This window comes from Mirounga angustirostris, unplaced genomic scaffold (assembly GCF_029215605.1).
Source record: "Mirounga angustirostris isolate CCGP_5_RB_7025 unplaced genomic scaffold, mMirAng1.0.hap1 SCAF_5, whole genome shotgun sequence".
Taxonomy (NCBI): Eukaryota; Metazoa; Chordata; class Mammalia; order Carnivora; family Phocidae; genus Mirounga; species Mirounga angustirostris.
In genome coordinates, this window is record NW_026991713.1 from 30,121,800 (window position 1) to 30,134,419 (window position 12,620).

General features: G+C 39.7%; 1 protein-coding gene across 5 annotated transcripts in view; it reads left to right on the forward strand.

The window, feature by feature from the left end:
* POC1B (POC1 centriolar protein B) overlaps positions 1 to 12,620 on the forward strand; it is a 93,424-nt gene that overhangs the window by 7,532 nt on the left and 73,272 nt on the right. The window lies entirely within an intron of this gene.

Below are 12,620 nucleotides of genomic sequence, written 5' to 3' on the forward strand. Positions count from 1 at the left end.
ATTGCTAATGGGGATGGTGGTTTTTTTTTTTTTTTTGCGGGCAGGGATGTGATGAGAATGTTCTGGAATTACATAGTGACAATGGTTGTACAACTTTGGGTAAAACACTGAATTATACACTATAAAAGGGTGAATTTATGGTATTTGAATTACATCTCAATTATTTTTTAAATAAAGAAAACTTTAGGGGAAAAGAAGAGGCTGGAGAATTTCATGTATCCCGGAAAAGATTTCTATGTCCCTCTGTGCCCATTAGACTTTAAAACAGGCCAGCAGGATTTATTAATACTTGAGTCATTTTGTAATTCATCAGAATTAAGAAAGCTAGATATATATGTGAATTAGGCTGTGAGTAGAAATCAGTTTGTATTGGAATTTTTTCCTAAGATTTCAGAGAAACCTCAATCAATTTTTTTGAACAGGAAGTAGGGATTATTATAAAAGGTGAAATGAGTTCCTGAATTGAATAGTTGTCCATGGCAGAACTGAAGAGTAGACAGGTCCTTACAACTTGCTGTTAATCAGACACTACTTTTCCTTTTGTGCCAAGCTCAATCATTTTCTCAAGCTGGCCTGGGAGAGTTGTCTACTGCAGGCCAGGGGTGTCCTTGGCTGTCTGGTCACTATTCTAACCCTCTTATTTGCATGTATCTAATCTTGTTCAAAGAGGGAAATGGGAGGTACTCTATTTAGTGCTCCTTTATTTAGTTAATGCTACTGTGTGCCAGATGCTGGCTTATGCTCTGGGTATACATACAGAGGTGAACAAAACACATGTGTATGCTTTTTCAGGGGGTATGAAGAATTCACAGTCCAATGATAGAGACAGATTTTAACTAGGAAACACATAAATCATGTGCAAGTACAACCTGAAACAGGAAAAGAAGTGCATGGTATGAAGAAAAGGAAGAACAGTGGCGACGTAAGTTTATGGGGTTAAGAGACACTCCTTTGTAGAAGTTAGATTTAACTCAAGACCTGAAGGAGGAGTTAGCTAAGCAAAGACTGGAGAGAGAATAGCGTATGCAAAAACCAAGGGTGGGAAAGAACTTGTCCTTGATCAAGGAAATAGAAGAAGGCCAGAGGTGCCTGGCTGGCTCATTTGGAAGAGCATATGACTCTTGATCTCAGGGTTGTGAGTTCAAGCCTGGCATTGGGTGTAGAGATTACATACATACTTACATACGTACATACATACATACATATACAAACAAACCTAAAAAAAATTTACTTAAAAAAAAAGAAGACCAGAAGGGCTAGAGCCTGTAAATGAAGAGAGAGAGTTTTGGGAGATGAGTTTGCAGGGGAAGGCAGAGGCAGTTTAGGTAAGGTCTTGGAGGCTAGAGTGGGTCAAATGGTGGCACTTCAAACATGTCCCTGAAACCTGTAAATGAAACCTTATTTGGAAAAAAAAAAAAGTTCTTTCCAGATGTAATTAAGTTAAGGATCTCTAAAAGAGATCATCCTGGATTATCTTGGTGAGCCTTGAATCCTATGACAGGTGTTCTTATGAGAGACACAGAAGAAATAAGAGGAGAAGGCCATGTGAAGCCAGAGGCAGGGATTGGAGTCATGCAGCCATGAACCAAAGAGCTTCTGGGGGCCTCAGACATTGGAAGAGGCAAGGAATGGAATCCTCTTTAGAACTTCAGAGGGATTCCTGCCAACACCTTGATTTTGTACTTCTGGCCTTCAGAACTATACCAGAAAATTTCCTTTGTTTTAAGCCTCTAAGTTTGTGGCAATTTGTTATGGCAGCCACAGAAAACTAAGACAGAGGCCATGTTTTAGGATTTTGTTCTGAGAGTTGTGAAAAGTTGTTGAGAGGTTTTAAGTAAGGGAATGGCATGATATGATTTATACCTCAAAAAGATCATTGTGGCTACTATGTGGAGACTGAACTATTAGTAGAGAAATCAATTAGAAGCTATATTAGTAATAACAGCAGGAGATGATGGTGGTCTTCAAACCAACGTGGTGATCTGGGAAAGAGAGAAATGTGGTTCTTAGCATAAAGATGGTATTTAAAGTTGTCAAAAATTCAGAAATAACAGAAGTAACACCAAGCAGTCCCTGAAATAGTAATTAGTAAAAGTTTATTGTGTGCATGCCATAAAGACAGTTTGCAAACTGGGAGTAACTCAAAACATGGAATGAGGCTCAGAGATATGTTATAAAGCAGCTTTTACTGTAAGAAAGCAGTGACTTTATTCTTCACACTGATTGCTTGTAATATTAGAATTGTCTTAAATGATAGGGTGTTGGTCAGCAGTTACCTTGGGAAACAGTTCAAGTTTTCTTATGATTTCCAGGGACATAAGCAAGAAATGACCCAGGTCAAGTTAGTTTTACAAAATAAGCTAAATTAATCTTTGTATGACTAAATAGGTTTTGTGTGCTCAGGGAATTTTCAAGGCTGGTCTCCATTTGTTTTTGATTTTAGCAAAGTCATGGGAATATTTGAGGTCACCTGGGAAGAACATAGAACAATGAGGGCAAATGGCCCAAGACTGAGTCCTAAAGATCTCCAACCTCTAGACCAGAAGAAGAAATGGCAAAAGAATCTAAGAAGGGATAATCAGAAAGATAGGAGAAAAACCATGAAAGTAGGGTGTCATGAAAGCCAAGGTCCAGGGTGGGGTAGAAATGTTGAATTGAGAGGAGAAGATACTACAGTTATTAGCAGGGGCACCTGGGTAGCTCAGTCGATCAAGTGTCTGACTCTTGATTTTGGCTCAGGTCATGCTCTCAGGGTCATGAGATCGAGCCGCACATCAGGCTCCGCGTCATTAGGAGAGTGGGGAGGGGACTATAGCAGAATTAAGCACTGCTGGACAGTATGGAAGATCCTTGTGAAATTAGTGGTTCTGAATTTACAGTGTTTCCAATCTGTTTGGGGGTGTGTCTAGCCCTTTTCACTGGTACAGATATAGTCCCAGAAAAGACAGACTGATTGGGACTTGGCTGAGGAAATTTAAAGGAAGGAGGGAGGGTTAAGGGGTTGAATATATGTGGAAGAGAGGGATTATCAATTGGATAAGGAGAGAAATGAAGATTAGAATTTGGAGGGAGAAATGAAGAGAGCCCTCTGCAGGTTGTCAGAGGATGATGGCTTTTGATTCATGATCTGGGAAGTGTTCAGGTTCTGCTGATGACAAGATGCAGGATGTGGCCTCTGAATGAGTCGCTGAGGAAGCGTGGAACTAGAGGGCTTTGGAGAGTCTTGGTTATTCCCTTGGTCTGAAAGGCTCTTCAGTTTTCACTCTGCTTGGCTGGCTCCTTCTTGTCCTTGATGCCTCTACTTAAAATGCTACTGATAACTCCATCTGAATTAAGTATTCTACCCTCACACAGAATTCTTATTATGACTCCCTGACTTATCTTTCATGTCTGTTAGCACAATTGAAAATGATATGTTTGCCTGTTGTTGACTTGTTTTCCTCCTCTTCATCTGAATGTAAGTAAGCTCCCCATTTAGAGATTTTGCCTATTTTGTTACTTAGGACTTTCCCTGCCCTTGCCACAATGCCTTACGTGTTGTAGGGGTGAGATATCTTTTGAATGAACTAATAATATCAGGAGTTGGAGAGGAAAACTGTGACCTGGGGTAGGTGAAATGGGAAAGAGAAAATGATTGTCCCTTGAAAGGGTTTCAGGAAACTTGGGGTTCCCAAGCAAAATCAAACATAAGTGGTTGAGAAGAAGGGACTTTCAGGGAGCAGGAGGTAGGTATAAGGGAGATCATCTAGTGGGTGTTCCTCTGGCCGAGTGGTAACTTTTGGAAAGAGAGAAGGCACAGGTGTTAGGGTCAGCTAAGGGGACATTCAGAGCATTATGGGAGTGAGTACATGTGATTGATGACCAGAGGGGCTCAAGGCTCCAACTTCTGGTCTGGTCATGACTGGAGGAAATAGAGCATAAAGTGTGGCAGATTTATACTTGATAACCTTTTAGAAGGTGGTGGGCTCTTGGGTTTCACAGGGTGGGTTGGGAAGGATCAGAGGACAGGGGAGTGGGAAGAAACAGTAACCGGTGAAGTGTTTCCATCCCTTTTGATGGTTCGGTGACTTTGCTGAAGCTCTGTAGCCTGGCTGGGCCTGGTTTGCCGTCTGATTCTGGAGCCACATTTTTTCCATTAGGCTGCCTTCTCAGAGGGCAGCGCTCAAGTTTATTTAACCATCAGGAGAGTTTAAAAGTACTGTCACGTGGTTTGTGGAATCGGAGCTGCATTTTAGAGGTTTTGATTTAAATTTATATAATTTTAACATTGAAGTCACTTCCCCCCCTTTTTTTCCTTCAAGGTTATCCCGTCATTGACTCAATCCCTATTTAGCCTTTGGGCTGTTTGTAGAATAAATGATGATAAAGAACAAGTTTTTCTTTCTTTCTTTCTTTCTTTCTTTCTTTCTTTCTTTCTTTCTTTCTTTCTTTCTTTCTTTCTTTCTTTCTTCTTTCTTTCTAATAGGAGCAGAATGAAATTTGGAATTTTTAAGTTGTTTTCCTCATGGTGAAACCATAGTAAAAGTTTGCCAGAAATTCTTTTTCTATTATGGTTCTTGATGGCAACCTGTGTAGTAGCTTTGTTAAAGTTTCTCCTACTGTTCTAGTTCAAAAAATTACTCCTTAGTGCTAAAGTGATTTGGTATATGCACTGAGAGACAGTAGCAGAGTGCCATATTTCTCTAGGTTTGATGTACATCAGACTTCCTTGGTCTCACCCCAAAGAATGCTTAATTGGCTGGAAATACACATTTAAACAAATATTTATTTATTTATTTTAAAGAGAGGGAGAGTGCACACGAGAGATGGAGGGAACCTCAAGTAGACTGCACTGAGCACAGAGCCCACTTTGGGCTCCATCTCACAACCCTGAGATCATGACCCGAGCCGAAACCAAGAGTTGGACGCTTACTGACTGAGTCACCCAGGTGCTCCTGGAATTACACATTTTAAACAAGGTTCCCAGTAATTCTAATGGAGATAGTCCATAAATTCCCGGTGCTTCTCAAAGCACTGGGTTATTGGTTAAATGCTCAGGCTTTGGAGTCTGATAGAATTGGGTTAAAAATGGACTCCATTACTTTCTGCCTCTGTGACCTTGGGCAAATTACCTAACCTTGCTAAGCTTTATTTCTTTCCTCATCTGTACAAGAAGGTTAATTATATTTACCTGCCTCGTTGTGAGGATTAAATAAAATAATGCTTATGAAGTCTTTAAAAGTGCTTGGCCCATAGTAACAACTCAGTAACTGTGCATGTTGTTATAATTGTCCATCCTCATAGAGATATGGAATTTGAATAAGTTAAATTAAGTTTCCCCAGATTGTCATTACTAAAGATTATTTTTAAAGCACCCACAGCTCCTTTTAGACTATGTTTACACTAGTAAGATAATTACTTAGTGTCAGCAAGAAGGAAGACATGATTAAATAGTCCCTCATTCAGGGCAGAGGAATGTTCAGTTAGTGCCATCATTTATTTATATTATTACACAGTGCTTGGAGATCACAAACTAATTCTGAAAGTATTAGATAGGTATTAAAGTTTATCTAGTGAAGATTAGAATATTATCTTTTTATTGGGCAGCCTTCTCTCTTTTATCTAAGTTTATAGATGTGTATGCTTGGGAATTATTTTTTTTTTCTTTTCTTAAAAATAGTTATAGAAAACTCCTTCTTATAGATTTCCTTAGAAGATGTCCTTGTTTATTTTTCCTTGAAGAAGGCAGCCTGGAGTTTCTTTTGTGATCCAAAGACAAGCACGAACCTGGAAATGCAACAGGAAGAACAAAATCATGGTGCCCTCAAACTAGAAATCTGAGTTTACTTCTGGTAGTAAAGTACAAGTGGGACATAATCAGCATCCAAAATATCTAGAAGGACCTCTGAAATAGTTGAAAGATTCAAGAATTTCTATATGAAGGTGACCTGAATTATTGGGACTTTCTTGAATATGGGATGGAAAAGCCCAAGAGGGATATAATCCAAATGTATAAAGTTGTGAAAGATACTATATTGTGATCACAGACCTTTTTGTAAGTTTAAAAACATGTACTCTTTGACCCATTCATAATTCTTTAAGGAATTGATCCCAGTGATGTACTTGCACACATCATAAATGACACATGTACAGTATGGCATCATTTGTGAAAGGGCAAGACTGTACACAACCTAAATAGGGTAGGCTGGTTAAATAGATTAAGGTGTAGCTACACAATAGAATACTATGTGGCTTTTAGAAAGAAGAAGGCATCCTTCCATCTCCAGTCAGGACAGGGTAATTGGTAACCAAAATTGCCCACCTGCCTGAAAACAACTGTAAAATGAGACAAAATATATGAGGCAACTGTATTCAGGCATTAAACAACAGGGAGTGCAAAGCTGTGATGACCCCTGCAAGGAGGGAAACACACAAGGTGAGCCCATGGTCAGGTAGAGCCAAAGCAGTGACATCCTAGCTGAGTGGAGGCGGCGGCGATCAGAGTTCTAGAAGTGATTCTGGAAGGGAGTACTCCAAGAATGATGGACACATATTAGAGAAGGTCACAGAGGCCAGTTTAAGGGTCTCTCCCTAGCCAGATTTGGAATAGCATGAGAGTCAAAATAAATAATGATAGCTATGGATTATAATCTGAGTCCATATTGATAAAATAAGCTAATGAATAAATAGAGAAATAGAGGAAAAGGGGAAGTTCTTCCTTGCAATAATAAATTAACAAATTATATATTAGTTCATTAGTTAAATTATTAATTAACATAATTTATAATTAATTATAATTATGGAAAAGAATGATAATTAAAATTATGGAAAGAATGATGGGTTAGAAAAGCATTAAGGATGCTAAAATTAGTTGTGATAGTTTATTGAGGAATAGGGTATTTATATAGTCCTAAAGTATCTCCCCACAAACAACTTACTGATTACAGAAGGGAACAATACTAAATTTACCAGGCAAAAACCACCTAAACGAAGTGTCTGGGACAGACAGACATCACATACACCCTAATATGAAAATGGTATAAAAAAACTTGTGGATCTGCTATCAAAAATACATATCCTGAATCTAATCCTGAGGAGCATCAGGAAAAAAATTGAACATCCCACAAAAATAACAGATCTGTAGTCTTTAAGAATATCAAGGTCAATAAAGAGAAAAAGTGACTTAGGAAATCTTCCCAGTTTATAGGAAACCAAAGACATTTGGCACTTAATGCAGTACCTATCCTTGGATTATACCATGGACTGGGGAAAATAGCTATAATTGACAAGGCCTATATATATAGATTGTGGATAAGTATTAAGAATATATTAAATAGCATTTAATTTCCTGACTTTGTTAACTATACTATGATTTATGTCAATGGAATATCCTTGTTCTTAGGAAATATGTACTGAAGTATTTGATAGTAAAGAGACATTATATTTCTAACTTTCTTTCAAATAGTTAAGACAAAATATGCATATGTAAGAGTGTTTGGAGAGAGAATATAAAGCAAATAGAATGTCAACAAAGACAAAAATCTAAGGTAGAAGATATAAGGGAGTTTCTTGTACTACCTTTGTAACTGTTCTGTAAGCTTGAAATTATCAAAATAAAGTTTTATCAAAACTAGGGAGGAAAAGAATAAGACAGTTCTGTGTGCTGAAAAAACATGACCTCCAATATATTATCCTAAGTGGGCTAGTGGAGAAGAAGATGCAGGAGCAAAATGCAGAATGGCAGGAATAACATTTTACCATTTGTATAAAAAAGACCTGTGAATAGACATGTATTTGTTTAAGCGTATAGGAGGGTATTCAGGCAGTGGCTGACATTGGTTGCCTCTAGGAAGGGGAACTGGGTGGCCAAGGTCTGGAAGGAGATTTTGGTAAATACCAATATCATGTACATATATTACCAATAGAAAAGATAAGATAATTCAACAACAAACTTGAAAATTGGAGGCAATACCATTTCTTTCTAGGATATAGTATTCTTGACAGAGCAAACCTCTAAATAACTTCAGTTTGGGGTAAATCAAGGAGTGAGAGATCTTGGGTTGACTGAAGTTATTACTACTTCGGGTGACACAGTAACTTTTGGGCATTATGGAAAGCAAACATGTTCTCCATTAGTATGTTCCTTGTTACCTGCAGAGACTCAGCACTGGCTTAGGTGAGCACTGACTTTGTTTTTTCTTTTGTCCTAATGAGGATTTCTTGAAACGGTGAATTATTGTTATAGAATATAAATAGTTTTTTAAATGAGTCGATTTACTAGTTAACCTTTTCTCTAAACTTCCTGCCTTTGACATTTTATCGCAAAATAGACCATTCAGATGATGAATGCCACAAGCTTTTATGTGGTAATGTTTATATAAGGTGTGGCTCCGTAGAAATGTATGAAAGCAAATCCCACGTTGACACTATACAACGTTGATATTGATAGTCAAATACCTTTTATTATCATGGTTTGAGAGTTTGGTGGGATCAGGTTAAGGAAGTAGGGACGAAGAATTTGGGAGAAATAGAGTGTACCCTGAGCCACACAATGTTACCTGGGACATCTCTGCTTCTGGTATTTCATAATTAATAGGCCTCTGAAATGCCATCTTGCCCAGAGGTTGGGTTGTCCTTGACCTATGTACCACTTTTTCATTCTGCTCTCTCACTTCTCTTCACTGGGCCTCACATGAGAACAGCAAGCATTGCTTTAATGTGGGCATGTAGCCATCGACTCTAATTTTATAATTTTTGAGCATCCACTCTGGTTAAGATGTTCTTTTCCTTTTCTGACAAAATATGTGAAGGCTCAAGCCCTGCCCTGTGTCTCCTTCTCAGTTAAGCTTCTTATTCTTATCCCTCTGACCTCCCCTCACCCCATTAATTGTTGTATCACCATGATCATCCTGTAATACCATCTTTTCCTGGTCCCCTTAGCATACATATTGAGTGTTAGGGACCCTGTAAACCTTCAGTGAATTAAGGAATCAATTGCAGGGGCACCTGGGTGGCTCAGTCGGTTAAGCATCTGCCTTTGGCTCAGGTCATGATCCCAGGGTACTGGGATCGAGCCCTGTGTTGGACCCCCTGCTCAGCGGGGAGCCTGCTTCTCCCTCTCCCTCTGCCTGCCGCTTCCCCTGCTTGTGCTCTCTCTCTCTTTCTGTCATACAAATAAATAAAATCTTAAAAAAAAAAAAAAGAATCAATTGTATATATTAACTCTTTGTGCCGCCTCCCTCACATTTTCTCGTCAACCCACACCACTCCAGCTCTGATCCCACCACTTTACTGACACAGTTCTTTTTTTTTTTTTTTTTTTTTAAAGATTTTATTTATTTATTTGACAGAGAGAGACATAGTGAGAGCAGGAACACAAGCAGGGGGAGTAGGAGAGGGAGAAGCAGGCCTCCTGCGGAGCAGGGAGCCCGATATGGGACTCGATCCCAGGACCCTGGGATCATGACCTGAGCCGAAGGCAGACGCTTAACGACTGAGCCACCCAGGCGCCCTACGGACACAGTTCTTATTGCCAAACCAATAGTTGGTCCTCGGGCCCAGGACCAGTTTTGAGGGCATATGACCTATATAGTCATTTAGGTCTCATACCTGGTTTAATGTCCTGCTATCGCTGTCTTAAAATTTTTTTTTTTTTTTTTAAGATTTTATTTATTTGACAGAGAGAGACACAGTGAGAGAGGGAACACAAGCAGGGGGAGTGGGAGAGGGAGAAAAAGGCTCTCCGCGGAGCAGGGAGCCCGATGCGGGCCTCCATCCCAGGACCCTGGGATCATGACCTGAGCCGAAGGCAGACGCTTAACGACTGAGCCACCCAGGCGCCCCTCGCTGTCTTAAAATTCTTAACAGTTTTTCTACAAGGGCCTCCACGTTTACATTTTACATTGGGCCCCACAAATTATGTAGCTGGTCCTTTTCAGGCCTAATATTACTAAATCTCTTTAAAGCATTGGATACAGCTCGTCACCCTCTTGGAATACTTTTTGAGTTCCTGGACAGCAAAATCTGCTTGTCCCCTCCTATTTCATTTATGGCTCCTTCCTTTGCTCTTCCTTTTCAAGGTTAGGTGCCTTCACGCTGTTCTTCATCTAGTCTCACTTCCCGGGTGATCCTATCCAGTGTCTAGTCCTTGCACTAGACTGCTGCTGTGGCCAACAGTACCAAAAACAGTAGTAATAAGAGGTACCTTTGAGTGTTTTTTGTGTGCCAGCCATGAATTACAAGTATCATTTCTCTTACTATTTTAAACACCTCATTTGCAGTTGGAGTGTCCCGGCTCAGTAACTTGCCCAAGGACACATAGCTGGTAAGTGATAGACTCAGGGAGTCTAATTCTATAGTTTGCTCTTTTAACCATCACAATGTACAGCTAAAATCTCTCCCTGAGCTCTAGGTGAGTATACCCCTCCCACTACTTGACATTTCCACTTGGATGTCTAATGGGCATCTCCAACTTACTGTGTCCTAAAGATGAAGTCTTGGTTCCCACACCACCAACCTCCTTTTCTTCTGGTTTTTCTGATTTTATTAGATGGCTCTAAGATTCATCTGGGTGTCCAGTCCAAAAGCCTGGCACCTTTGCCGCTGCTTTTTCTCTTCCTTACATTGAATCCAGTTGCAGGCTGCACAGGCTCCATCTTTAAATGTATCTTTTGGGGTGGGGGAGGGCTGAGGGAGAGGAGAGAGAGAATCTGAAGCAGGCTCCACACCCAGAGCAGAGCCCAATAAAGGGATCAGTCTCACAACCCTAAAGTTATGACCTGAGCCGAAATCACAAGTTGAACCCTTAACCGACTGAGCCACCCGGGTGCCCCTACCTTTAAATATATCTTAATTTTGACTCCTCCCATTTCCATGGCCTCCAGTTTAGTCTAAACCACCACTTTCTTCAATTCTGTCTCCGTGCCCCCTGTATATTCTGCACAGAGCAGAGTGATATTTTAAATTTTTTTCTAAGTTTTATTGAAATATAAGATATGTAACCAAATTGGACAACTTGATAAATTTTCATAATGTGACATGCCCATTTAACCAACACCCAGAACCAGTACCCCCAGCAGTCCCCCTTGTGCTCCCCTGCAGCCACTGTCCTCCCTTCTTGCCCCCCAATAATCTGTATACTGATTTCTAACTCCGTTGATGAGTTTTACTACTCCTTGAACTTCATATAAATGAAACTTCATTACCCAGGAGGTACACAGTATGAAGACACAACAGTTTATGTATCCATCTTTGATGGATAGTTGGGTTTCTAGTTTTGGTCCATTTTGGATCATATTGCCACAGACATTATTATTATCTGCCTTTTGCTAAACATACATAAGAGTTTCTGTCAGGGATATACCTAGGAGTGGAACTGCTGAGTCAGACGGTAAGTGTATATTCGGCATTAGCAGATATGTCAAAACGGTTTTCCAAAATGGTTATGACCCTCAGCATTATATGAGAGGTCCAGGTGTTCCACATCCTCATCCAGGTTTGGTATTATATATCTTTTTCATTGTAGACATTCTGACGAGTGTGTAGTGCTGTCTCATTCATTGCATTTGCATTTGCTGAGAGACTCATTGAATTGACCATTTCATACGTTTGTTGACCATTTGTATATCTTCCTTTATGAAGTACCTATTTAGGCCTTTTGCCTATTTTCTTGCCCTTTCTTATTGATTTGTAGGGTTCTTTACAGATTCTGGGTTCAATGTGGGATAGATGTATTGTAAATATCTTCTTCCACTCTGGCTTGCCTTTTCACTCACTTGGTAGTATCTTTCAATGAACACAGTTTCTTAATTTTGGTGTAGTACAAATTATTGCTTTTCCTTTAGTAATTTTAGTAATTTAATCATTTTCATGTCCTGTTTATTGCCTACCCATTGGTCATGAAGGTATTCTCCTACATTCTAGTCTTAATGTGTTGTTTTACCTATCACATTTTTAGATCTATACTCTATATGGAATTATTTTTCTGTTTAGTATAAAATGTAAAAGTCAAGATACATTCTTCCCCCTTAGGAATATCCAGGTGACCCAGCATCATTTTTTTGTAAAGACCGTCCTTTCTTACTGTAAGAGTGGTAATTTTCTTAACTCAGATCATGAGATCCCCCTTGCTCAAAATCCTTCAAAGATTTCCCACTGCACTTAGCATGAAATAGACATGTCTTACCATGGCTCTTTGCCTGGAATCTGCTTTCTTCTTAGCTTTCACCCCACTGTTCTCATTTTCTGCTCTCCACTGTGGACATGCTGGTCTCCTTGCTGTTCCTCAGTCTTTCAAATACATTGACTTGGGCAGTCATGCGTGGTGTTTGTTCTGCCCAGAGAGCATTCTTCCTCCACAAGTCAGCCTGAATCAATCCTCACTGCACCAAGTCTATGTGCAAATGCCCTTTCCAGGGGCACCTGGGTGGCTCAGTTGGTTAAGCGTCGGACTCTTGGTTTCAGCTCGTGTTGTGATCTCAGTGTGGAGTCTGCTTTGGATTTTTTCTCCCTTTCCCTCTGCCCTTCCCCACTCATGCGTACTCTCTCTCCCATATAAATAAATAAAATATTTTTTTTAAAAAAAAAGCCCTTTCCTCAGGAAGGATCACTAGCCACCCCACATAATACTAAGAATGAAGAAT